Genomic DNA, 27,535 nt, shown 5'->3' with positions numbered 1-27,535 from the left:
GAATCATCATTGAAATACCACTGGGACTTGGTCAAAGTTTCAACTTAATTAGGTAGATGTTTTGGCAATGTTGAGGTAGATTCCTATAGAATCAAATCATTTTAGATGCCTCCTTCTACCAAAGTTTGGGCTTTTTTTGGTGATATCCATATCAATAAATATATGACATAAACATTGGTTGAAAATTTAACAAAAATTTAATGATAAAGGCTTTGGTTGAATGTTTGACCAATTTGCATAGAAAAATTGTCCAACCCACAAAAAAATTGGCACGAAATTTACTAGTGTTATAGTGTACTTGTGGCAAAGCAATCTCAACCAGATTGTCCTTTGTTGATGACCTTTAATGGAGTTTTTTATAGGAGTTTTGGGAAAGGTGAAGGAAATTTAGCTAATGACATAGACTTAGTGGGAGAGAAGATGATGATATGGGAAGTGTGGGAGACCATGGAATTAGTAAGAATTCTCCCTATGACTGAAAGAATCACTCTCTAACCCCTAATCAAGATATGGTTAATATAATTTGGAAAGAAAAAATATGTTTAAAAGACATTGCAATATCTTTTTTTTGCATTGATAAATATTTCCTTCCATCTCATAAACTTTTTGATGATTGGATTTCTAATATTTGGGGTAGGAAACTTGGCATTCAAGTTAGTTTTTGTAGGGTGGTGTGAAAATGATTAATTATTTTTTTATTTAAAACATACAAAATACAAGAAAGAGTGCTAGAAAAAGGATATAAGAATGTTGGTAAATCCCTATATAGAGATTTTTAGTGGTTAGCTAAAGGAAATTTTAAGCAAGTTATTGCCCACTCTTCTTCACATTGGATAGAAATTATCAATTTACAACTAGAGCTATGGCCATTTATCCCCTAGATTATTCATCCTCTTAGTTCATTTTTGAAAGTTGAAGAGTCAAAAATCACTTTTCCTCACTTGAATGCTAGGGTTTTGATTTCCCTATCCCAAGATATTGGTGTTCCTAAGTTTATTTTAGTGAGATTAGAGGAAGAGATTTTTTGTGGGAATTTTCTCTATTGCAAAATCTAGGGTTGTGTTTCCATTGAAAAAAAAGCACATACAAAGAAGGAATGTCTATATCTAAAAAATATGCAGAACCCTAAATTTGATATCAATAATAAGGATAAGAAAATTGAGAAGTTGGGAATGGTATGAGAGAGAAATAATTGAAAAAATGCTAACCCACATAAGGAAGAAGTGTGTACTATTAATAAATAAATTTGTAAAGATTCTCTAGAGGAGGAAATTAATAGGAATGCCTTAGGGAATGAATTTGTCGATAGTGAAAAGTTTATTAGTCTTCATAATCCTCTATTTGAGGAAAATTTTAAGTTAGTGCTAGTTTCTTCTAGTGGCACCATATAAGCCCAAACCATAACTGATTGTCAAATTGAAAACCATTATATAGTGCTTAATGGAGAGGCTACTCATAAGCCCTCACTGCCACCTTGGTTAAATTGTCAATAGATTTCTATAAATTTCATTAAATAGAAAGCTAAGAATATGATGAGGATCTCTAATGGTGCCATGGAAAATCATAGATCACTAACTAGAACTTTAAAAGTGGCTATAATTTTGAGAGAAGCCAATAATATAATTGTAAGTTCAGTGATTGAAGAACCCTTTACTAAAGTAGAAAACAAGTCCTCTAAGAAGAAGAGGATAATTGTTGAGAGACAATATTTATCCAATGATAGTAAAAGGCAAGTAAAGATATTACTAACTACTTTAATAGGCTTTATAAAAATACTAAATCCCAACAATCTAGATGTTGATGCACCTGCATAGCTAGAATGTAAGAGGCCTAGAGATGCTTGATAGAAAATATATGGTTAGGAAATGGTGTAACGATCTTAAATTTAAGGACATCATTTGTCTTCAAGAGATCAAAGTTGTGGGTTTCCAAGCTTGGAAATTCATATGGGACCAAGATACTGGTATTTATTCCAACTATTGTAAAGGTAAATGATGTATTGTTATTTTTCTTGGCCCTTGGATCACTTTCTATATTTAGGACAATATTGTTGGAATTTTTATTGAGATAGAGTGAGCTTTTAGGAATGGTTAACTTTAGAGCTCCCTAAAGATTATTAGATCTTTGTAGGTAATTTTAACATGGTGGAATATATAGAGGATAAATTTGGAGGTATTTCACATAGCTAGAAGGGTAATGTGGACTTCTTGTGGTATAATTTCAAGAGGATATTTAGAATTGTAGATCCTCTTGAATCAAAGAAATGTATCTTTCCAAACATCTAGCTGTATACTTACAATCAAGGAGGAAATCAAAGATTTTACTATAGACTGGATAGGATTTATGTGGAGAGATCTATTTTCTCTTTTTAAGATGAGGCTAGAATGTGTTGGAAATGTATGAGGACCTAGGTGATTTGGGGGGGGGGGGGGGGGGGGTGGTGAATCAGGAACCAATAAGTTTTTTACTTCTATTCACCAATTAATTATTCACAAGTTATTCTAATCTAATTGCATGCATGAAAGGCCAGAAGAAATAAAATATTCATAACACTTGACACAATATTTGGTAACCCAAAAACCTTCCAAATGAAAAGTAAAGCTAGGGTGGGGATGATACCCACAAGATTTATGGCTACATTATAAAGTTGGCTTGTTAAGGCTTATAATGATCACTTTCGGTGATCTTCCCTATTAGGAGCAATAAGGATTGTTAGGTCCACCTTGTGAAAAGATTTATATAATGAAATGAAGTATGCACTTGGTTAGGAGATTTAACATAAGACTCTTAAGTCCACCTTGTTAGAACATTTTACTGATACACCTATTAGGACAAACCAATAGTAGATCTTTGATCTGCAACTTGATTTTCTATATGAGATTCCTTTGATGTAAAATGATCACCTTGCTATGATAGATGAGACTCTCTACTTTCCCTTATACTGCTTGTATCCTTTGTCTTCTAATTCAAATTCATTATTCTATTTAATTTTTACTTATTTCTCATTTGGATATGATAAGATGTATTACATATATACCAATCTAATTAATTACTTTCTAGACTCAACTACAATACCTAATTCAAAAAATCTTCACTAAGTCAGCTAGTAACTATAACTCAAGTTTTCAAGACAACTGAAGTGATATTCTAACACTTGGCAATATTGTCAACTCAAAAAGCTTTGGCATTCACTTGAAATTGGTGCTTGGTCCACATTGATCACTCTGAAGTAGAATGAACTTAGTTAGGATTGGGTGAATTGATGAACATTGGAAAACTTGGTAGACACTGAAGGGCTTGGTTGACATTGCAGCTCAATCAACACTACCTTCATTCTACTTCGTTAACACTACCAACTCAATAGACACTGATAATCTTAGTTAACACTATAGAGATTGATTAACACTACTTCTTGAATGGTTTTCACTAATGAGCTAAATAGACTTTACAAAGCTTGGTAGACTCTACTATCTAAATGTGAGGCTTGGTAGCAACTGTAAAGCTTGGTAGCAATGTAGAAAATTAAACTAATTAGGTGTTTTGTCACTAATTGACAAATGATTTGACCATCAGATCAAAAACCCCCCTTTTGCATTAGTGACAAAAAATCTTATCATGCCAAAATCTAAATACTCAAAATATAAGTCAAAATTCCCCCTATCAATATGCTTGGGTTTGCAACTTAGTTTAGACTACTATGCTAAAAACTTGGGAACACTGACTCTATTTTTGAATTTTCAATTTTTTTTTGTAACTTTGTTGTACATAACTACATTTTCCTTTGGATGCCTTTCCATATATATATATATATATATATATATATATATATATATATATATATATATATATATATAGTATGATAATAACTATTTCCCCCTTGATTTTGACACAAATGACAAAAAATGCATATTTACAAGGTAATTCCAAAATATGAAAGGAAATTACTATCTACCTTCAAAATTATGGATATGGTTTTGTCCCAATTATCTTTCAAAAATTTTGAAGTGTGCAATGTTATCTGTACTTCAGCTCATAGTTCCATCATGTAATCAACAATCAAAAAATTGTTGTCATGGATTAATGTTTTAGCATGAAAAATATGTTTTTTGCATTACATCCATATTGGGAATTATCATGATCTAAATATCTACAAGTCTAGCCCTCATCCTAGCTTCTTTCCTCAACAATTCTGCCTGTAAGTCTATCAAATACCATATTTTCACAAAATGTGCATAACTAGCACTAGGGTCAAGTAAAAACTGATGTGCACTTGCCTTCAAATTAGTATCCATCCATGACAAATTATCTTTTATTTCCTTTGTAAAATTTGATGTATCACTCAACTTTACAAATAAGGAAACAACATTATTTATAGAATTTTCAATAGTAGAAAGAATGATGGACAATTTTACTTCATCAATGGCAATCTTATGATCTATTCTCTTCAAATTTTTTTTTACAAATTTCCTATTTTCTCTATACAGAATTTTGTCCTATCCACTCAATTCTTCATTAAACTTGTGAAAAATATCAACAAGTTGATCCAAAATAGCACTAGTACATTTGACCCCATTTTTCGACCAAATTTTTTGACCATCTATGAAAATGTATTAGGTTGGTCAAAATATAGAAGAAAAAGTATCAATTTTTTTTTAATCCATGCCCGTGTTGGTCAAAATTTTGACCAACATAGGCTTCATAACTTTAAAATGAAAAAAGGATTTCACTATTTCATTGTTATGTATTTCACCACACGTGGGAGCTGCATGTGAAAAGGGGTTTCACTCTTCTGAAGGCCTGGCCGAAAGATATGTCCTCACTATGATTTCACGCACTCTTTCATAGGTAGTATGGATGATTTCATCATGGTAAATATAGGTTCTTGACCATCAAATTTATCTCCAAGATAGCCTTCCCATCTGTGGTGTAGACTCATAAGTTGCAAAGGAAGGCCGTAAGAAACCATAAATTACATGATAGAATTTGCAGATTGAACTTATAGAATGAGATACTTCGCCTAAATCTATCAATAGAATTTTCTGAACAACACTTAGAAAAAGGTATTTACCTAAATCTGTCACTACGTAAAAGCGTTCACAAAGTAGAACATAGAAATACAACTGGTATTCATGACTGTGCCTTGAGGGGATGAGAAATCCAAAATCTTGAGCTAATTTTAAGTCGTCGTTTGATGAAAAGAGTTCTCCAGTGCAGAGACCCGACTATGGTTGGGTTTATGAAATCCATTTTCAATGAGCTGGCATACAAAATTTTTGTTGCTCCAAAATGATTGTCAAAAAGCATTTCATTTCTAATTAGGCTTTCTTCTAATGTAGAGATGGCTTCTCAGAATCTTCCTTTTGTATTAGTGAGAACATGTTGGTGCTTGACATAAACAAGTGATTCAGCCTAGAGTACACATTGAGATGGAGAGTGTAGGCTCAATGTTTTCACCATTATACGAGATGATTTTTTGTGATGTATTAGATGTTGTGAGGAGAAAACTATGGTGTTGAATGTGTGCCTTCTAAACCATCACTACCATGGTCACCTGGAAGGTTGGTAGTGATTAGATTTTCCCTATTTTTTGTGGGCTGTCTATGCATAATCCTCCACAAGATTGGGATATTTTTGAAAACATTCATTTCCCTTTTCTAAGTTGCTAATGGAGTGTTGGTTACACTCATCTATCAAAATACAAATAAAAATGTTCTTAAGGTGGAGGAATCGGCTCCTGTATGGTGGAAGAGAGCAATAGTGTGTGGTTTAGTACATTGTGTCTCTAGTCTTTGCTTCATCTTTTTTCCTTTGTTGTTGGTAGGTTGATAGGTTTAATGGATTGTTTGGGTACTAGTTCTATATAGCCACATCAGATCTTTTCTATTTGTATAAGCTATATGTACTTTCTGGAAGATTTCTTTTTCTATACTTTCAATGTTAATGAATAGTTATGTTATTCATCTTTTCAAGGGCACAAGCCCCTATAGAATCCTGACTATTATATCTAAAAAACAATAATCAGTATTTATCACAGTCAAGCACAAAGTTTGAAATCACTATGGTTGTTTGTGCTTCAACATGTAATAGGTCTAGAATTTAGGAGACAAGCAGAATTGATACTGGTATGTGTTCAAGAACTAGGAAAACCTATAAATCTTAACTTTCATCTGTAGTTTCGATGTTAATGAATAGTTGTGTAATTATTCTATTCAAGGGTAGTGGCTCCAATAGAAAGCCTATTATTATATTCAATAATAACTTATGAACATTGAAATCACTATAGTTGTTTGTGTTTCTACATCTAATAATGTCTACAATTTAGGATACTGGCAGAATCCTACTACTATGTGCTCAAAATGTGGTAGCAGTTAGAACCTCAAGTCAAAATAAAGGAATTCAAGAAAAAGCCTTGTGTCATGAAAAAATTAATTGTGACAGGCAAAAAGTAATGCCAGTCAAAAGGTTTGTAAGCTGTTAAGTGAAAAATTTCATTTCTTTCTATAGGCCATGTGAGAAATTACAAACCAAGCAAGAAATTTTAGTTGTGTATCCATTTTGGTATTCAACTCTCTATTATCAATTGATGTCAAAAGATAATGTCAAAATTTCAAAAACAAAAAACCTCTATTTTTAGGTGAGGAAACCTGTACTTGCTAATAAAATCCCATAAGAAAAGCACATCCATTATTCCTATTTCCTTTCCCCTTCTCAGAAGGATTCTAAAATCTTTTATGGATAAATGGACAAATAAACTTTTCTTACCTCATTTTATCATTGTTATTACTAGCTTACCTCAATGTTAGTAAAAAGAAAAGCATGGAAATCTCTTTTTTTGTTGTGGATAATTTCACAACCAGAAGGCCACTAAGACAATTAAATTATGCTAGGAAGCATTGCAATTCTCAAACACTGGCTACTCAATAGATATATAAAACAATAGTGCAATCTTTTCTTTCAGATTGTACCTTAAATAAACAAATCCTTATTATGGTTTGTGCCTGTACATCCAAGATTTTTTTGAACTTTTGAATTCGGTATACCAGAACAAGCCCACTTCTAGGAAAACAAGATCAGGGTATAGTTTTAAAATAACTTAGATTCAAAGTCAATGAACAAGGCATCCGAGTCAAAATGTCACAACAACTACCTATCAAAGCCTTCTTCAAATAAGAACCTACAAGGAATAGATATGTGGTGAAAACTACCACAGAGCAAGTGGCATTTAAATGAATTAAGCTAGGCTAAGATAGAGGCAACTATTGTAGGCTAAGGTGTAGACACCATCATTGACATGGTGTAGGCCTCCATCTCAGATCTATGAGATTAAAGAAATAGTTCTACACTTCCTTGACAGGAATAACAATAAAAAAAATCTCATCATGATAGCAATATATTTTCAAACAACAATATCACATTACATGTGTAATCAAGTCATCTTGGAATGGTGTACTCCACGACACTTCCACCCAGAGTTATGTCATTCCTGCCCAAGAAACAAAATAATGTGGTGTCTACCAATCCTATACATGTAGTGTCATCATTGCCTTTTATGTTCAGCTTTGCAAATTACTAGAGGCCCCGATTTGTGAAGTCCCTACTCTTAAATATCTTCCATGATGAAAACACATTATCTAAGCCCAAAAAAAAGCACTAGTCACTTCTACAAAGAATTCATCACCTAAGGGATGATAACAACATTCAGAAAATGAGCTTAGTCTCATCATACAAGAAGATTATAGAAATACAAGAAAACCTTACTCAAATCAGAGAGCTAATTGTTGGCAAATCATCTCAAAAAAAGATGAAAGATGAGATAAGCTTTGAAGAAATTTCATAAAGTATCAAGTTGCAAGTTGCATTTTATTTACATCAAATATGAGTAATAATTTAGCTGGCATCTCTATCCCTCTCTATAAATTCAAAGGTAAACAAAATTGATTTGATGTTTTGATTTGTTCTAATTGTTTGCTTAAGGATGAAGGCAAAAATTAGACGGAGAAACTTTTTCTTAAACAACTCACAACAATAAAAATACGACAATAATGTCATATCACATACATACTACAATGTGGTTGCAAGAACACTATAGCTCAAAAGAATGGCTACACAAGACCTTGTCATTGCACAAGTAACATGGAGTGGAAGACTAAAAATCATGTTGATGACTCAGAATCTTTCTTTCTTGTTTCACCTTTGTCTTCTATTTTTCCTTTTATTTTCATTTTTCATGACCTTGTGAGCCAAGGGATCAAGTAAGTTAGATAGTGAGGTAGTTTCCAATATTTTGATGCCTAGTCAATGAGACCCCTCTTCTCTTTTTTTTTCTTACTTTGGGTTTGGATGTGTTTTCAATCTTTGGGGCTTCAAAGGTACTAAGGTAGATCAATAGGTCACCAAAACCTTGAAGCTTTGGAACTCAATTTTTAGGTTTTGAGGTTTCGAGACCACCAATACATGACACATTGATGCCTCAACCCTTGAAGGTTGACCTGCATAAATCCTAACATAGGTAACATAATCAATCTTATTCCTATAAAAGAGGGTTTTTCCTCTCATTTCAATACCTTATCCCCAATAGGTGACTATTATTTTTATTAGAAGAAAATTGGTTTTACAAGGACTAGAGATCCATAAGTCTAAACAACAAAAAAATAAATCCTAGACCCAAATAGATAAAACATTATAGACCGAGATAATAATGAAACACCACAAAGTAGCCAAAAATCTAGAGAGCAACAATCCCAAAACTAGCCTATAAAGCCTAAGCTAAAAATTCATTATAGCTAGAATGATATCAAAATTAATATCCCCCACCTTTTAGATACATTATCCAAAGGGAAAACACCCTTATTTTTGTTCCTTAGTATCATGGAAAGATCAAGCATATTTGAGTGGATGTCCAAATGAATGTGTGTCACTCATTGTGTTTCTTTCTCTGTTCTTATTCTTCATCCTTGTATTCCTTGTTTCACACAAAATAGTTCTAGAGCTAGTGGTTGGTGAGATACCCTTTGAAAGTCCATGAAATTTTTTTACTTGTTAAGATTCCTCTATCCATCACTAGTTTCATACAAAGTGATCTTTCTACATTCACAGTTCCATAGTAACTTTTATTTGAATATCATCAAATATTTTTGGAATTTGGCAAAGATTGTTGCTTCTCGGAACAAGCCTTTCTAGATTGTTTAATTTGGTTTAGGTACTAGCAGCTTCATCACTTTTCTGCACTTGTATCTGTCATATTTTAAAAAGATTGTATCATTTTCAAATCATACACTTAATCATAAATGAGAGAGACCATTCCTCTCATCTGACCTGTGCAAGCATTCCTTTTGACTCTAGTCTGTGCAAATGTGTGTCTGCATTGTATATTAAATTTTCTTATTTTTTCTTCTCTAGAAATTTTTTTTCGTGCATATTTCATATTCTTTGATTGTGCCACCATTTCTCTTTTTTAGTGATGGAGAAATGGCTTAAATGAAGTCTATCACCTTAAGGTTTAGGAAACTCTTTTTCATCTTGCTTTGTTTTTTTTCCATTCCATTTTGTAAGACACTCTTCTGCTACAAGAAATGTCAAAAAAATGTTGAGGGATGTCTCTCAGTTTGTACAAAGTCTTATAGGGATGTGTTTTGTACTTATTCCCATTTTCTAGATGCAGGCCCATCTCCTTGGCATACCCTACTGTTGGTGCAATGGTAGGCCAAGGTCCCATTAATCTGCAGATAAGTACATGAAATTGAAGTATTACGTTATAACCAACTATCTTACCTCTAGTTCACCTAGAGGTCAGTGTTGCTATCACACAAGGCAGGATCTATTATATGTTTTTTGGGTGTTTTACTTGTGCCTTTCCCAATCTTTATTTGTGTTACAGAGTTCTGCGATAGGTTTTGAAAGACTTTGAAAGACAAAGGGTCATTCTCTTAGTTGAATGTTAAAAAATTGTGATAGCTTGTGAGGGCCAGTTTAAGGAGTCATTCTATACTGTGAAATATATGTTCTTGCAAATGAAAATTTTATGGGACTTCTTAGGACACACTTCCATGGTGGCCAAGAACTTTTGAGTTCATGAATCTAATTGTTATGGATAGTTAAATCCTTTCCTACTATGGTTCTATCTCAGATTTTACAATAAGAAACTAAATTGCAATAGTGACTCATGTTTCCAAGCCATGCAAAATATTGCATAGTTTTAACTAGTAATGTGTGTTTCTTGACTTGCATGGTCTAGCATTTTAACATGCAAAAGCTTATTTCTAACTCCTATCTACTATAAATGTCATTTTAGCTACACAATGTGTTTTATATTGAAGCTTATGCAAAATGTTGGTTGTAACATTCATTTTCAGGGCTTATAATTCTTACTCAACTTATCGGTATGCTTTTATTAATGGTTCTCACTTGTTGATATGCTACCTGAAGGATGTGTTTCCTTTCTTAAGAGTCTGACTATTAATTTTTTTCCCTAAGTTTTTGCATATATTCAGCTATGTACATTATTTCTATTTGTTCATATATCATAAGAGCTAGATAGTCATTTGACTTGAATTATTTTTCAGTGACAATAAACAGGGTAATTGCAATTCTAGATTCAAACTTCCATTCACTCCCCACTTTCCAACATCAACAACAGTACAGTCCTATATGTTTTGGACTCCTTTCTTCTTATTGCATTTCAATTATTCAACTCTGCTATCGTTAAATTACACTACAAAGATCTATCTCTATGCTAAGCTTTCAATCTTAATTTTTGTTATAAGTTTTTAGGGCTGCCAATAAATATTTTCTTATTTCTCTCTTCAACTAATATATGTATTCATCATACATGTATGTACAAGCATATGGAGGTTTGTATTATGAGATTATTTATTTTACTTTTTTTAAGAGGCTATTATGCAACTTGTGTCCACAGCTTTTGGAGTAGATGTAGGACATTGCTTAAAGATGTGATGAAGCTTGTGGCTATTCCTTTGCTTAGTAGGGGCATAAAAAGCATTGTTGTGCATGTGATATTGATTATAAACTAATCCACCAGTTCTAGTTCAGATCCTAGTTTAGGTTTACAGGTTTGGTTTGTGTGTTTGTCTCTAATGCTTAGTTGACCTTGGCCAACCTTGGCAACTATTGGCCAACACTTGACAACATTTGGCAACTTGTGCCCAAACTCACACATTGAAACACAACCCTAACTAAACACACCCTTAGACCCTCTTGGAGTCCTTATTACATTAATGACCTAGCTAGTGTTATTATATTGTCCATTCTCTTCATGGCTTTGAGGGTTCCTCACCTAAACTCTAAGACTTGACTGATTTCAAACTATGCCCCTCTGATATAGTGCCCCCATAACAACCTGAAAAACAATTGCTGAAACATGGCTATTGTAGCTGGATAAAATGTGGATGGGGGCCAAGGAACATCCATTTGTTTTGCAGACCATTCTATGGCTCCATGGCAGCCCCTGGTAGTGCTTCTTGCAACCATCTGCCACAAGGTCTAATTAGGTCTATCGATGATTGTGTTGTTACAGCCATCTCAGGGACTTGCATCTTTCATGTTACAAAGAAAATCATTTGGTAGGTATATTCTATACATGGAATGGGGATGTGATGTAGAGGAAAGAGGATCTAACCACAAACTTGCAAATTCAAGCACAATATGGACCCAAACCCCTATGTTTCAATGGTCTTCCCAAATGCACACAATGCCACCAAAGGCTCAAACTTGGATTTACCTTCACCAAGTGTTTCCTCCACCTCTACACACCTTAAAAAAATTCAAACAACATGTTTCTAAGGTTTTCAAACCCAAAAATCTTCAGTAGATACAAAAAGACCAGTTTTGCCCTTTACTAGGCTATTCTCTTCTTTGGATCAGCAGACCCTATTTTCTTGATTTTTCTCCAAAACTTTCCAAAAAACCAAGAAAATAAATAGGATTTTTAGATACCCTTTTTGGAGTTTTATAACATATCAAAATTTTAGTATTGACTCCTTTGCAACAGGGGCTTCAAAAACACACTGTTGTCACTCTCCAAGAGGCCTAATTATGCACCCTTTATGAAGGAAGTACCTTTCAAACTAAAAATCTGACTTAACCCTTTTACACAATCTTTAGTTAGGTTCCAAAACCAATTATTTTCAAGGTTCTAAGTTCTAGTGACACGCATAGATACCCAAACTCCAAAACCCTCCTTAAAATGGCTTAAAAACTAGTGCCGGCTTGTTTAACCCTCAAAATTCAATCCCAAAACTTCTCCTTCAGCAAAAACCTTTCATTCATCATCCCCTAAGTTTTTACAGCATAAAAACCCTACCTCCTTAAGGTATATTCTCTGCTGCTACACCTATGGCAGCCCTTCAATGCACTTTTCCTCTTATTTTCACCTTTTAAATGCTTGGTGGCCACCAATTATTGAAATTAGATTGTCATTAAAGGGTTAGAATCATCTGTACATGTTAGAGAATTTCCATTCCATTAAGAAATAGAAGACATTTCATGGAATGACCATGATTAAATAAAGAAAACTATCAAAATCCCTATTTAATGGACTGCTACAGCCAGACAATGAATTAAATTGAACAATAAACTCACCAAATGGATTCAAGGCTTGCTTATTATCATCAAACGTGTGTTAGAATAGAGCATAATTCATTACTGGTGTAATGAATTTTGAATAACACAACATATTGTTTCTTTGTTCATCTAAAATACATTTCAATGTGCTACTCAACTAATAAATACAGAAGTTTTTAGAAGTATATCAATCGTATGAAGAGGACCGAACAATTAAAGTAAAAGTTATCTAGAATTTTTCCAATCATGCAAGAATCCATATGAAAAAATTTTATCATTAGATGATGCTTAGTTGTACTCAAATCAAATAATTCTTAGTTGTACTCGAATGTAGGGTGACTTCTTTCAATGCACCCAAAATAGCGTATGCAAAAAAAATGCATTTTAAATAATAAATTTGTTCATACATATCTACTTCCTAGTTAGTGATCTATCTACATTTTTTACTCATAACAGAAGTTAACCAAATAGTTTAGTAGTTAATAAAAAATTTCATCAAAGTTCAACACTACTTTCCATAATCTATGAAAATTATGTGGTGAGCATGCAAATATGCAAATTATCTAAATTGACAGAAGATCATTGAACAATGTATTCTCTAAGAAATAATGGTAGTAATATTACCGAGGAGGACATTAAGATAACTTAGTATATGACTTTTGGTCTTTTAGACTAAAGTTCTCGACGAGCCATCAAAATTCCTTCAAAGAAACTAAAAGGGAAACCAAAGGATTCAAGCATATACAGACTTTTCAAGAATATTTATAAGAATTCTGAGTGATTTTTTAAACTACAAAGCATAAATCTACTTGAACACAAACAGAAGATAGAGATCTAGTATTCTCAATATAAAGTAAACTCAAGAACTCCATTTTTCTATTTTTCAACATTTTGGAAGATCTGGAGGAGGCTGCTGGGGAGTGGAGGAGTAGTCAGGTCCATTGTGCACCAAAAAAACCATGGCTAAACCCCATCCAATGTGTGCGTCCAAATGACAATGAAACAACCATGCACTTGCCACACCACAACCCATTGTTCTTATACACAAATTTGAATGCCACTTCAATTACTGGCTTTGCATAGAATGGTGAAAACTTGTGTTTGAGATGTACTTGACAACACATTATCTTACTTAAAATCATCGATCCGTACCTATGGGTATGCAGATATATCTTCATCATGTCCAGTTTGATAAATTATCCACCATCACATTGCCTAATCAGTAAACATGGGAGATTTTAAAATCCTTTAGAGAATTAAAAATTTCACAAGTTGGTAAAATATATTTATTAATGTTCTATGCTAGGCCTTTCTTTAGAAAATTCCTTTTTATGCTCTAAGCATCTAGATTAAATTCATATCTTTTCCATAAGAAAACTCATAAAAATCTAGAGTAATATTTCATATCATACTGTTTAAATCCTTCATTCTAGTTTTATATTTTGGTTACTACACTCTTGATTCTGAGAGCATAGTTTCAAACCCCAAATAGATAGAATGCAATAGGTTGACATGACTGGGTCTTTTAGGATGAACATTATAATGTTCAATCTTGGATGAATTTTTCATATATGGACTATGTTGAAGTGTGTTGCTAAGGTATGATTGACTGGGAGGCATTTATAGACTTGAGGTGGCTATAAGAGGATGCCTCCTCTGCATTATATTGTGCCAAAGGTAGCCATTATGACCTTCTCATGACTGAACCTCACAAGTCGTAGAGGGTATGGTAAATGGTGATCTACAATATGCTAATATTTGTTTAGAGTTGTTGAAACTTGACTGGGCCTTCTTCCTTTACATCAATTATAGAGTTTTCTAGGGTGTTTGTGTGGCTGATGGTCTCTCTATAAATCTTCAGTTCCATTTCAGAGCAATTGAAGACCTTTCTATAAGGCAGTTGTGTTTCCCATTTTTCTTATGTTCTTTCTATTACTACCTCTTGCATGAGCAAAGGCATAGAATGTATTGAAACTCAGATACAAAAAAGCTTTTGATCACTTTGGAATGGCATTTTGTGATATTACAATTCCGATTCCCAATAAGTAATCATGTGTAGAAAGAATTTATTTGGATAAAATTGAGTGTTTCCCGCTATGTTACAGTTGATTTTCTAACTCAGATCCCAAATTTGTTATAGCACCTAGACAGCAATAAGTGCCATTTAAAAAAGTAGTCTTGGAAAACCATAGCTTGGTTTATTATACACATGACATATAATATAGTCTAGAAATATCGTGTCCCAAGAATTTACTATGCTTTTTGTTCGAAAATAGTAAAAAAAATTATATGAATTTTGGGTCATCCGATCCTTTTCAATGAAGGGGTTGCTTTTGGGTTAATTTAGATTGTGTGCTACATTCAAGATCTCCTATCCAAGATTGGTTAAAAAGTAGAGGTATGATTTCTTACCATTGCATTCATGGTAGGTGCAAGGGCATGCCAATCTTATAGGTTAAGCAGTAGATCAGATAAAATTAGGAAACATAACAGTGGTAAAATTAAGAAATGTATTCAAACTGAATTCTTTATTATTCATCTAAAATTAGTACATCATAGATTTTTTCAAGGGTACAGTAAGCTATTAAAATTATAGAATTTAATTTGCATTTGATTATCTAGTTTGAAGTTTGAACTCACCTATTGATAGCACTATTACTAACACATTTTCAATTGTTTACTGCACACAAGCACATGTGGATATTAGATGTACACTTACAGTTATCCAACACCACCTTTATATTAAAAAAAATAAAAATCTACTAAATAGTGGCAAATGAATGTGTTTCAATCACATTTCCTTCTACAACATAAAAAATGAAGGCATGTGGAGGAATTTCTTTTACAAACTTTTCAAATATGTTTTGATGGTTCCAAGGAATCTAACGATCATCAAATTAGTTGGATGGTTTACTCTTCTTCATCATACCTTACTGATGCAACCAACAAACAAGAAAAACTCCGTCTTTATTTTCTTTCAAATAAAATAAAACCTCTTCCTGCCAAAAAAAATTTTAAAAAAAAATCAAATTCCAATATTTTGACACTAAACAAATTAAGTTTTTTTCTCATTGCTATGGGGAGGCCAATAAAGTTTCTGATTGGCTTGCCAATTTAGGGGTGAATTTCAGTATGGACTCTTGTGTCTGGGATAATGAGGATATCAGATTGACTTGTCAAGATCAGTTGCTCTCTGATTCACTATGCCAAGGGGGCATGAAATAGACTACAAGCAAGTTCCCTCAAGGCTCTTACCTTCATATACTAGTTGATGATATACTGAAACCATTTTTTTCTCTTTCCTTTGAATGTCATGGTCGACTAGCTAATATATGGCATTATATTATGATTGTTAACAAGTGATGTCTCTTTGTAGTTTTATATGCTTTTTTTGACTCATGAGATCATTAGCAATGTTTATGTGCTTTCATGGGTTCTACTAGTTTGCCTTTTGTGACAGCTATAGTTTTAATGTGTTTGGTGCAGGCATTTATTTTGACATTTTTGGCTAAGTGGGGAAATCATAGCCAAATAGCCACAATTGCAGTAAGTTGTCCCTTGGATTTACTCTTATCATTATGTTTTTTGATGATCTAGATAAACAATCTTTAGAATTATGGGCTAAATATGAGAGCCTTGGGACCAAATTTCTAATCAGCCATCTCTTTCAAGAACTACTTGGGTGTCACCAAATGCACAAGGCCTAGACAAAACTAGAACAATCAAGGAGAACAAAATTATGGCTTGTAGAAAAGTTCAAAATTTTTTCAATGCCTCTATAATTAATGTCAAATTCTCCTAGACATTTGTTCCCAGGATGTCCTAGGATGAAGCAGCTAAAGGAGAACCTAGGTATGTATCTCAAGACAATGTAGGATTATTTGTTTGTGGTAGTAGTTAGATTTTAGCAAAATTTGAATTACATCTCCTTGCAAGAAAGATTATCAAGCAACAAAGATGTTGAGTGATGTTCTTTGCTAATGCATAGGGTCTACTTTGGGCTTTCAGAGTCTTTTGTTTGAAGTAGAGACATCAAATTTGTTGGGAAATTTTGGTCGACAAGGATACAAGGCTTAAGAAGAGTGTTTCCTGTCACACATAGATAAATGACCATGCACAGGTGATAAACATGAACTTAGTGCAACTCATAAGAGGACATAAGAATTAGCATCCTCAATCTTAGAGTGTGTCACTACCCTAAATTTAACATTTCTATTATAAAGCAAGTCATTCTCAACAAATTAGTCACCTTTTGAAGCATATCTGGGTCATTTTCCTTCAACTCCACTTGACATAGCTTTGGAATAATAGGAAGAGAATGTACGAGAAGATTTCTAAGGAGTTAGACATTAAAATTTGTTGAGAGGTCTAAACAAATTTAACTCCAAGTAAACTACCAACTGCAAAAAACTCAAAATATGTACTACCAAAGAAATGATCAGCATACTAATTCTTTTGATATGACAAAATTTCAATAATGTGAGGCTAAATTAGTCCCTATCAGACTGATTGAAGTTATAATGAAAGTTCTTTTGGTTCAGTTCTATGTATTTTTTGCAGAGAAGCTTTCCTATTTGGATTCTTTTGTCAAATTTGATTTTGACTAAATTTTTTGTTATTTTATATATTGTATTTGCCAACAAAGTATGTCTTTATCCTCCTTTGAACATTTGGATTAAATTATTCACTAATACTGTATGATTTATTAATGTTGTGAAATAGTTTATATGTTAGTGCCTTTTTAAGGTTATTATATCTACTTCAATCTCAAGCTACCATGAAGATGCCAGTAAATTGTTTCAGTTGTTACTGCTTGGCAGTAATAGGTAACAAATGCTGAATTATGTTGTAGGTGTATACACTAATCTAATGTGCTAGAAATACTAATTCAATGAAAGCATTTACACATTAAACTAACATAACATATAAGAGAGACAAAGAGAAGACAAACTCAAATGAGAATGTGAGCCATGGATAAGCTCTCTCAATGAGATTGTTCTCTTGTTTTTGAAATGTGTCTATGTGTAGATTGGGGATGTATGCTCAAATGCTCAAATGGCTTCAATGGAGATGGGTAAATGGAAAATTGGTAGCTTTGTGAGCTCTCAATTTGGCATTATAAGGGTATGAGTATGGATTTTGGCTCTCAAAAGGGCATGATAACTTTAGGTCAAAGATTATTGTTGAAATGGCTTGGGAGGGGATTCAATTTATAGGCTAAGGGCTTGAGGGATAGAGGGCTAAGATGCAAGGGGAGATGAAGGCTTAAGGAGGGCTAGGATGCACTCAAAGGAGAGCACATGGATTGTGCTTGTTTAGCACCAATGGGAAGGTGACACTTGTCACAAGGAGGATGAGTGTGAGAGGGTAGGGTAAAGGGTTGGTTAAAGGCATGATGAGTGGGGTTGGGTATGTAAGAGAGATGTAAGAGGAATGAGTGTGGAAGATGGATGTAAGATTCATGAGTGGGCTTGTAAGAGTCTTTTATGGTTTGTAAGAGCACTCATGACTTGGTGGTTGGAATTTTTTGAGGGGAGACTTTGGTTTGATTTAGGAAAGTCTTAAAATTGTTTAGGGAATGTGACAACATTAGGGGGTGGATTAGGCTTGGGTTTAGGATTAGATTAGGGATGTTAAAGATGTGAAAGTGGATGGCATTAATGAGGTTGGGTGAGTTAGTGGCTAAGCGAGGTTAGTATGGGTGGATGGGGTGGATTAGGCTAAATGGAGGATTAGGGATAAGTTAGGGGTTTTTGGATTTGAGGATTTTATTTATCAAATAGATTTATTTAATAAATGGGGATTTTTGGAATTAGATAGAAGAATAGGATTTAATTGATAAATAATAGGTTATTTGATTTATCAATTAGGGCTATAGATGATTAATTAACTTAATCAGCTAGGGGATGGCAAATAATTTATTAAATAAGAATTTAATAAATGATGCCTTTAGAGATGGCTAAATTAGATTACCAAAGCGGTGTAATCAAATTTAGGTGTCTACATTTTTCCCCTCTTTGACATAGTTTTGAGACAACACTATTTCAAAGAAGTTCGAGTGAAGACGACATGAGGAAGATGTTTTAGCAACAAGGTTGCCCCAGTCTTAGATAAGAAGAGGAGAGACTAGACTTAGATGATGCCCCCTCAAGAAGGTGGCGGGGAGAGAAATGAGGCTCGATGACTTTTTGAAAAGTACAAGAAATTGAGATGAGCTAAGACATAGATTGGCAAAGAGAAGGGGCTAAATTAGCTCAAACTCTCACTACAAGAGAATGATAAAGGGAAATTAGAGGCACAATAGTAAAGCAAGCTTAAGACTTTCTAGGATTGGGGGGGGGGGGGGGGGAGGATGGAGGAGTTGAGCGCTATAAAAGGAATCTAGGATAGGGAGATGGATGATGGGATGATAAAGCTGATGCAACAGGATTTCAAAGAGTCAGATTGGCGGAAGATGGGTTTCAGAGATCTGTAGGACCAGGATTGTGGATCTCGAAAAATGAGGCTTGGTGGATTGATTTGATTGGTGGATCCCTAAGACTAAGATTGTGGATCCCTAAAGCTAAGTGTGAGGAGTGATTCAAAGAGATACTGATGCATAAGCTGGGGTAGGAGTGACAGATGTAGGATATGGATGGGGGATAATGGAGATGAAGGGATTCCATTGAAGCTTTTTGAGCGAGGGGATACTTCAAAGAGAAGTGCCAACATGTAGTTGAGCACTAGATTTTCTATAGGACTATTGGTTAATTGTCAAGGTTACCAAGAACATCAAGGCCTTTTCACCAACCATCCAAAGGATTGAAAAACTAACTCAAAAAAAACACGCAAGGATTTCTCCAGTATCACACATGAATCCTAGAGGAAGCAGCGTGGAAATGACACCAGGTAACCCACAAGCAAAAAAAGAAAACAAGCAAAAGACATGATCAAGACCTTACGCTCTGATTGCCCCATTCGCAACATACCATGATATGGAAGATCGTAGTAACCTTGAGGAGGGAACAAGGAGATTGCTTGGAAAAGATATTTTCAAGACCCAAAAGGGAAGATCCCAAATCAAAAGAAAGAGAAAATCTAGAAGAGAACTGTTTGCCAACAAGATTGGTAGGATGAGGTACTAATAGACCTAGATTAGACATGAGGAAAGCTGTATCTTGCAAGGATCTATCGGAGAGCACCTAAGTTGGTGGATTTGGATGAGTGATGTGTCTAGCAAGCTGAACTAAGAAGGATAACACTTTGGTGATAGGAAATCTAGCTAAAGGGTGCATTGGAATAGCTAACCAAGATGTGTGATGTGTGCAAGATGCTAATCAAGGACGAACTGACATGAATGCTGGATAGATACAATGGTACTAAGCTAAAGAGGATGTACAAGCTAACGGGCCAAGATATGTTACAAATGTACAAGTTTGTTCATGTTTTGGGTTTTTTGTGAGATGGAAATGTTTGTGAAGGATGAGATGTCTATAATAAGTGATAGGTGGATAGGTAGATGGTTTGCAAAAAGCTTTAGTGAAAATGGAATTTTTGTGTGTGCACGTGATAGTATACAAGCTAAGATACAAGCTTATTTACAAGCTGGAATATGGTACAAGCTTTGGACAAGATTCGAACATATACAAGCTATGATACAAGGGATTTACAAGGTATACTACAAGATTTGGTACAAGATTTTACAAGTTGAGGTACAAGATTTTACAAGCTGTACAAGAGGTATTTATAAGCTCCATCAGATTTTGGATATTTGGTTGGAACACCAAGGGAACAAGCAAGTGTTTTATGGCGATGGTGGGTGGATGGATGAGGGATAGGATAGTGATAGATAATGGATTAGTCTTAGTACACAAGGTGCTTGAATTACCAAGTTTTTACCAAAGTACCTATCCAAGGCACCTGAATTGTAGAGTTTTCACCATTGGACGCTTATTTCTCTTTACTATTTTTTTTTGTATTTTTCAAAAGCTGGGTATACCAAGGATCTTCAAGCATAGAACTTCTTGAGATGAATGATGTTAGTAGGATCATTCAAGAGTTCTCCTTCTGGTGTAGATAACTGATAGGCTCTGGAGCCAAAGGATGCAGTGACAACATAACGACCGAGCCATGTAGGTTCAAACTTGCCTTTCTTTTCTCGATCTGCTTGGACTTTTATGTTTTCTTTGACGACCATGTCACCTAGCTGAAAGTTTCATGGGAGAACCTTCTTGTTGAAATTCCTTTTGAGATGAGTTTTATAGAATGTGAGATGGTATAGGCTTATTGTCTCTTCTCATCTAAGAGATCTAGCTAGGTGAGCCGAGCTACTCTATATTCTTCATTTGATATTTTCCTTCGCAAAGATATGTGTAGTGAGGGAAGTTCAACTTCTATAGGTAATACCACTTCGACACCATAGACTAGGGAGTATGGAGTTGTTCCTGTGGATGTACAGAAGGAGGTTCGATAGGCCCATAGAGCCAGATTTATTTGTAGGTGCCAATCGCGGCCGGAATCATTGACAACTTTCTTTAGGATTTTGAGGAGGGTTTTGTTAGTTGCCTCTGCTTGGTCATTACCTTGTGGGAAATATGGGCTAGAAAAGTGGTGATGGATGTGAAGGGAAGTGCATAATTCTTCCATGTTGAGATTTTTAAAGTTACCTCCATGGTCAGTGAAGATGGTGGATGGGATGCCGAAGCAGCAAATAATGTGGTACAAGATGAACTTGGAGACCTAAACTCCTATAGCTGAGACTAGGGGGACTACTTCCACCCATTTAGTGAAATAGTCTGTAGCTGTTATTATCCATTTATGTCTATTAGATGAGAGAGGTGTGATAGTTCCAACTAGATCAAGGCCCCAACAAGCGAAAGGCCAAGTTGGTGCAATAGGCTGTAGATCCTGTGCTAGAGTATCTCACAAGATTTGCATGCTGCTGACATGGGAGAAACTTTTTGACAAAGTCACAGGAGTCTTCTTGAATGGTAGGCCAATAGTAACCTACTCTAAGGATTTGTTGTGCTAGGACAATACCACTCATGTGGGCACTGCAAAGTTTAGAGTGTACTTCTTTTAACGCCATTGCGACTTCATTTTCATCTAAACATTGAGAGAGAGAGTATCATGATAACCCCGACAATATAGGGTATTGGCTATGATAACATAGCGAGATGATTTTCGGATGTGGTTCTGGCATTGCATACATGTGAGGTGAGGGGATATAATACCATCCTTAAGGTAAGCATGAATTTCATGGTACCAAGGGTATTGGGGACCAACCAAGATACAAACACGGTTTGAATCCTCATTCACATAGGCAGGTGTAAGGAGCTGCTCAACTAAAAACTCATACTGCATAGCTTCTTGGGGAATTTCCAAGAGCAGGCTGATAGTGGCCATGGCATCTGCTACCTTGTTCTGCATTCGAGGCACTTGTGTAAACTGAAGCTTTGTAAAATGCTGGGTCAGCTGATCAACTAGCTCTTTGTAGGGTAATAGCTTTTTGTCTTTGGTTTGATATTCATTTAGGACTTGCTTGATGATGAGCTAAGAATCACCAAAGATTTGTAACTCAGTGATATTCCATTCTATAGCTATCTTTAATCCTGCTACAAGAGCTTCATCTTCTGCTATATTGTTGGTGCTAGGGAATTTTAGCTTGAATGCTTTTGGAATGTAATCTCCTTGAGGTGTAACCAACAATATTCCTGCCCCTGATCCATGAGAGGTGTATGAGCCATCAAAATAAAGTTTCCATGGGGGCTGTTCTTCAATTAGGAAGATATGCTCATCTAAAAATTTGGTGAGCTAAGGATATGCATCTACTAGTGGTGCATCAACTAGGTGATCTGCTATAGCTTGCCCTTTGATTTCCTTTTTGTCCACATACTGGATGTCAAACTCACTTAGTAGAATAACCCATTTTGCTAGCCAACTTGTGAGTGCTATTCTAGAGAGCATATACTTGAGAGGATCAATTTTGGAGACTAGTTGGATGGTATGACTTAGCATGTAGTGGCAAAGCTTTTGAGTTGAGAAAACAACTGCCAAACAAGCTTTTTCCATAGGAGTATAATTGAGTTCATAACCAACTAGGGTTATACTGATATAATAGATGGCTCTTTCTTTGCCATAGTCATCAAGCTGTGCTAGAAGTGCCCCTAGAGCAGTAGGTGTTGCTAATATGTACAAAGTCAAGGGATGACCAAGAACTAGTGGAACCAAGATAGGGGGATTGGCTAGATACTGCTTGAGCTGATCAAAGCTGCACTGACATAAAGGATCCCACTTGAAGTTCTCATCCTTCTTTAGTAAATGTGAAAATGGTGTACACTTATCTCTAAGCTAGGAGATGAAGCGCCAGATGGATTGAAGCTTTCCTTGAAGAGAGCGAAGCTGTCACAGTGTCTAGGGAGGAGGCATGTCTAAAATAGCCTTGACCTTCTTGGGGTCGATCTCTTTACCTCATTTAGAAACTATGAAGCCTAGAAGCTTGCCAGATGTGACCCCAAAGACACACTTCTTGGGATTTAGCATGAGATGATATTGGGCTAACCTATCAAAGACTTTCTCTAGGTCGGCGAGATGATCCATGAAGGTGTGAGATTTGACTAGGATATCATCCACATAATCTTCCAAAATGCTATAAATAAGATCATGGAAAATGGCTGTCATAGATCTCTGATAGGTAGCCCCAGCATTCTTTAGGCCAAAAGGCATCATGGTGTAGCAAAAGGTTCCCCAAGGGGTAGTGAATGCTATCTTATGCTGATCCTCTTCTGCAATCTTGATCTGATTATACCTAGAAAATCCATCCATAAGGGACAAAATTTAATGTCCAGCTATAAGATCTACAATCATATCTATGTTGGGCAAGGGAAAAACATCCTTTGGACAAGCTTTGTTTAGATCTCTAAAATTAGTGGATATTCTAATGTCACCGAAAGGCTTAGGGACAAGGACCATGTTGGAGATCCACTCTGAGTAGTCGATAGGTCGGATAACCTTAGCAGCTAACATTCTTTCTAATTCAGCTTTGATCAGTAATGCCACCTTGGGGTGCATTTTTCTAAGCTTTTGTCTGACGGGCTTGATCTTTGGATCAACTAAAAGATAGTGAACTATAAGATTTGGATCCAACCCTGGCATGTCCTAATATGACCATGCAAATTTTCCAATGTTCTCTCTTAAGACCTCAAAGAGGAGATCATCTTGGTCTTGTGATAGGGATGTAGCAATGTGAACAAGTCTAGGGATCTCAGAAGAACTAATGTTGACTTCTCTAGTATCCTCTATTAGAATAGATGACACCTCTGGTTGATTATCGTGAGGAGGCAATACTAAATCCTCATGTTCTGCTTGTGGCTCTAGATTTCCTTGCTAAGGGGTTCTCTTCACTGCCTTAGCTAGTCCTAGATTCACCTTAGTTCCAGTTTTGGGTCTATCGAAACTAGGTTGGGGATTTTCTCCAAAATACCCCTTGGGATCTAGCTTATAGATATAGGCAGAATCTAGCTTTATCTGCTTGTGAGGTGTTTCATCTCTCATGAATCTTAGAAGCACTTCCTCTAATGCAAACTCATCAATGTGTATGATGCTTGGTTGGTCCCAATCTATGAGTTGTGGATGAGCAAGTGGTAGGTCAATGAGATGGATGGATAGTTCTCAGAGAATAGAGTCTCCTAGGAAGATTTGGTCTGGGATATCGTCATAGGCTCTCTTTTCAACTTCATCAGGAATGTATTTGATTTTGACAAGGTCACGGTGGATGTTCAAAAAAGCATGACCATTCTCATTGGTGCTCCCAGTTGTGGGTATGCCAAAGCCAAGACTTGACTTCATTTCCCACTTATGTGCTTCGATGGGACATTGCATGCCCCTTTCTTTTGGTCCTAGTCCACCACCTTGATAGTTCCATTTTTCAATGATGAGATTATGTTCTTGGGGATACTTCTGGTTGAAGTGGTCAAGGCATTCTTGATTTTTTGGAGGTGCATCCTTATGTAACCAATTGTTGATATCTAGAGTGAGCTCTTCATAAAGAGGGGTTTTTGAGGATACAAAGGTGGTTGGGCCAAACTGTTTGTATCAAGGAGATGGAATCTCCTTAGCTTTGTGATATGTCAGTCATCCATGGGCATGTGGATCAAGTGGGAGTACCTCGATAGCAAATGCATCTGATAGAATATACTCTCCATAGCCTTTGTTATTGATCTTTACGGTACATAGGGTGGAGACGAGGATGGTTTCTGGGTCATTATAAGTGTGGAATGAGCTGGCGATGGCTGTGCCAATATCAATTCCAGGGCATTGATTTGTATATGAGGCTTCAACTGCATTGTAGTAAGTAAATGGTTCTAGATCGGCATGGATGGTCACCTCAGTGCCCTGATGCAGAAATTTGATGCACTGATGGTATGTGGATGGAACGGCTTTCATGGCATGAATCCATGGGTGGCCAAGGAGGATGTTAAATGGTAGGTTTAGATCAATAACATGGCAAACCATCTCTTGGATGACCGGCCCAACCTTGATTGGCAGCAAAATAGTTCCTTTTGTGGTTCTTTCCAAGTTGTCATAAGCTTTGATGGTGATAACCTCACTGATCATAACTACCTCAGTATACCCAGCTTTTTTTATGAATTTTAGGGTGCAAATGTTCAAGGTTGATCCATTATCTATCATTACTCTTTTCATATAAAAATTGGATACCTTGATGGCTATGCAAAGCGGAAGGGTGTGATTTGGCTCGACCACGGGTATGTCGGTGGGTTTGAATGATAGGGTACATGAGGAGGATAGGTATCCAACAAGATTACAAAAATCAGTAGCATTGATATTAGAAGGGACATAGGATTCTATGAGAGCACTATCAAGGATGTCTTTGTACATAGGACTAGTGCAGAGAAGGTCTAAAATGGAGATTTGGGCTAGCATGTTCCCAAGGTGTTCCAAGATATTGTACCAACTTTTTGGTGGAGCTAATGGTGCTGATGAAACTAGTGGGCCTATGATGTTAAATTGCGCTCTTCTAGTGGTAACTACACACTCATTGTCTAGTCCTCAAATTTTGATAACATTGATAGAAGGCTCTTTCTCGGATATACAACCTATAAGGCTACCATAGTCTATATAGGATGAAGTGTGGTCATTGTTTTTCCCATGCTGTTGGTTTGGCTGGTGGTTGTTGGTGTTGTTTTTGATAGGTGCTTTTCCAGGATTTTGGTTGTTGTGTGGAGGAAAAGCATTTTGATAAATTTGTAAGCCTACATTGGGAGAGGTTTGGGCACCAAAGGTGATTTCTTTTTGATCAATGAGGTCCTGCACATAATCCTTCAGTTTCATGCATCTGAGGGTGGTGTGACTGTTTACCCTATGGAACTTGCAATACTCATTATCTTTGTACCATGCAGCTTTGGATTGGCTTGGATCAATTTGCTAGGTAGAAGGAAATTTGATGAGGTTTTCTTTAGCCAATTTCTCAAAAATAACATCCAATGGCTCACCAAGGGGTGTATAGTTTCTAGGTGCGGGTTGGAATTTGGGTTTTTGCCCTGCAGCTACATTGATGGCATTAGCTTGATTGTTAGACCCTTGAAAGTTGGGTCTTGTATTGTGGTTTTGATAGCTTTGGTTATTCTGCTGTTGGTAATTGATAGCTTGTTGGTTGTTTGGTTGATATGGTAGGTTAGACTAGTTTTGAGAAGGACCAACAATATTCACATGTTTGGTGTCAGTAACCCCATCTGTTGCAACGTGCTTGCTTTTGTTCCAATAGCTAGACTTGTCATTGGAATGTGATTGATTTTGGTTGGTTTCCTTGTAAATCTTGACCACACCATCTTTAATGACTCCTTTTTCAAGGATCATTCCTTTCTCTTTGATATCTTTATAGGTCTGTAAATAGTTCATGGTCATGTGGTGAGACAAACTGGGATGGGCATTATCAATAAATATTTCCACCACATGGCATTCTGGCAAGGTGCAGGATATGCGAGTGGTAAGGGTTTGCCATCTTTGTAGGTATTCAGTAAGGCTTTCTCCACCTTTTTTCTTGGTGTGGACAAGATCAACTATTGATAGCTTTGTTTCAACAAGATGGGCATATTGGGCTATGAATGCCTCAGATAATTCAGCAAAGTTTTTAATTGTGCCATAGGGGATTCTGTAAAACCATTCAAGAGCTGGTCCATCCAAGCTTTTGAGAAAAAGGCGCAAGAGGAAGACATCATTATATGCCACGTCCTGGCAGTGCATGTAAAATTCTTTGATATGTGTTACAGGGTCTCCTTTCCCTTTGAATTTGTCAAATTTGGGTACCTCAAAGTGTTTGGGAAATAGTGTCATGGTAATGGCTCTATCAAATGGGTAAGGACACACATTCTCAAACTTGAATGTCTTTGGATCATTCCCTTCTTGGATGGCTTTCAGAGCTATCTTCATTTGCTCCCATTCTGAATTGATAGGTGATGGCTGGGGTGCTCCCAATGTAGGAGTGCCTTGAGGTAGGTATGTGCTAGATGGGGCCACTGAATATGGATGGCTGTGAGGGATTTGTTGATAAGGATTGTACATTGTTTGGGCAACTGCATGATGGATGATGGGTTGCTGAGGTGGGGGTGGCACATATTGCTACATGTGCTGTGAGGCTTGCTGTTGATATGGGATTTGAGATTGGGATTGAGGAATATAAGCTAGCTGTGGGATAAATGAATGGCTTTGTGGAGGTAAGGTATAAGATGGTTGTGAAGCTTGGGGAAAGGATCGGGGGGCTTGTGGGATTTGACCAAGGTATGTGGGTTGTGCCCCCATTTGGGATGGCATCTGTAAATAATTGGTGGTTGGCTAGGGTGGTGGGTTACCTCCTAGAAGTGGCATTGAAAAGTAGTTGGTAATAGGAGGTAATGGATTAGTTGGTGGTGGATGTGGTGAGAATTGAAAGCTTGGGAATGGAACTGATGGGGTTTGATAG

This window comes from Cupressus sempervirens, chromosome 5 (genome assembly GCF_028749045.1).
Source record: "Cupressus sempervirens isolate cs-2001-9-10 chromosome 5, ASM2874904v1, whole genome shotgun sequence".
NCBI classification, from domain to species: Eukaryota; Viridiplantae; Streptophyta; class Pinopsida; order Cupressales; family Cupressaceae; genus Cupressus; species Cupressus sempervirens.
The sequence above is the reverse complement of the archived record's forward strand: the minus strand, read 5'-3'. Positions refer to the sequence as shown.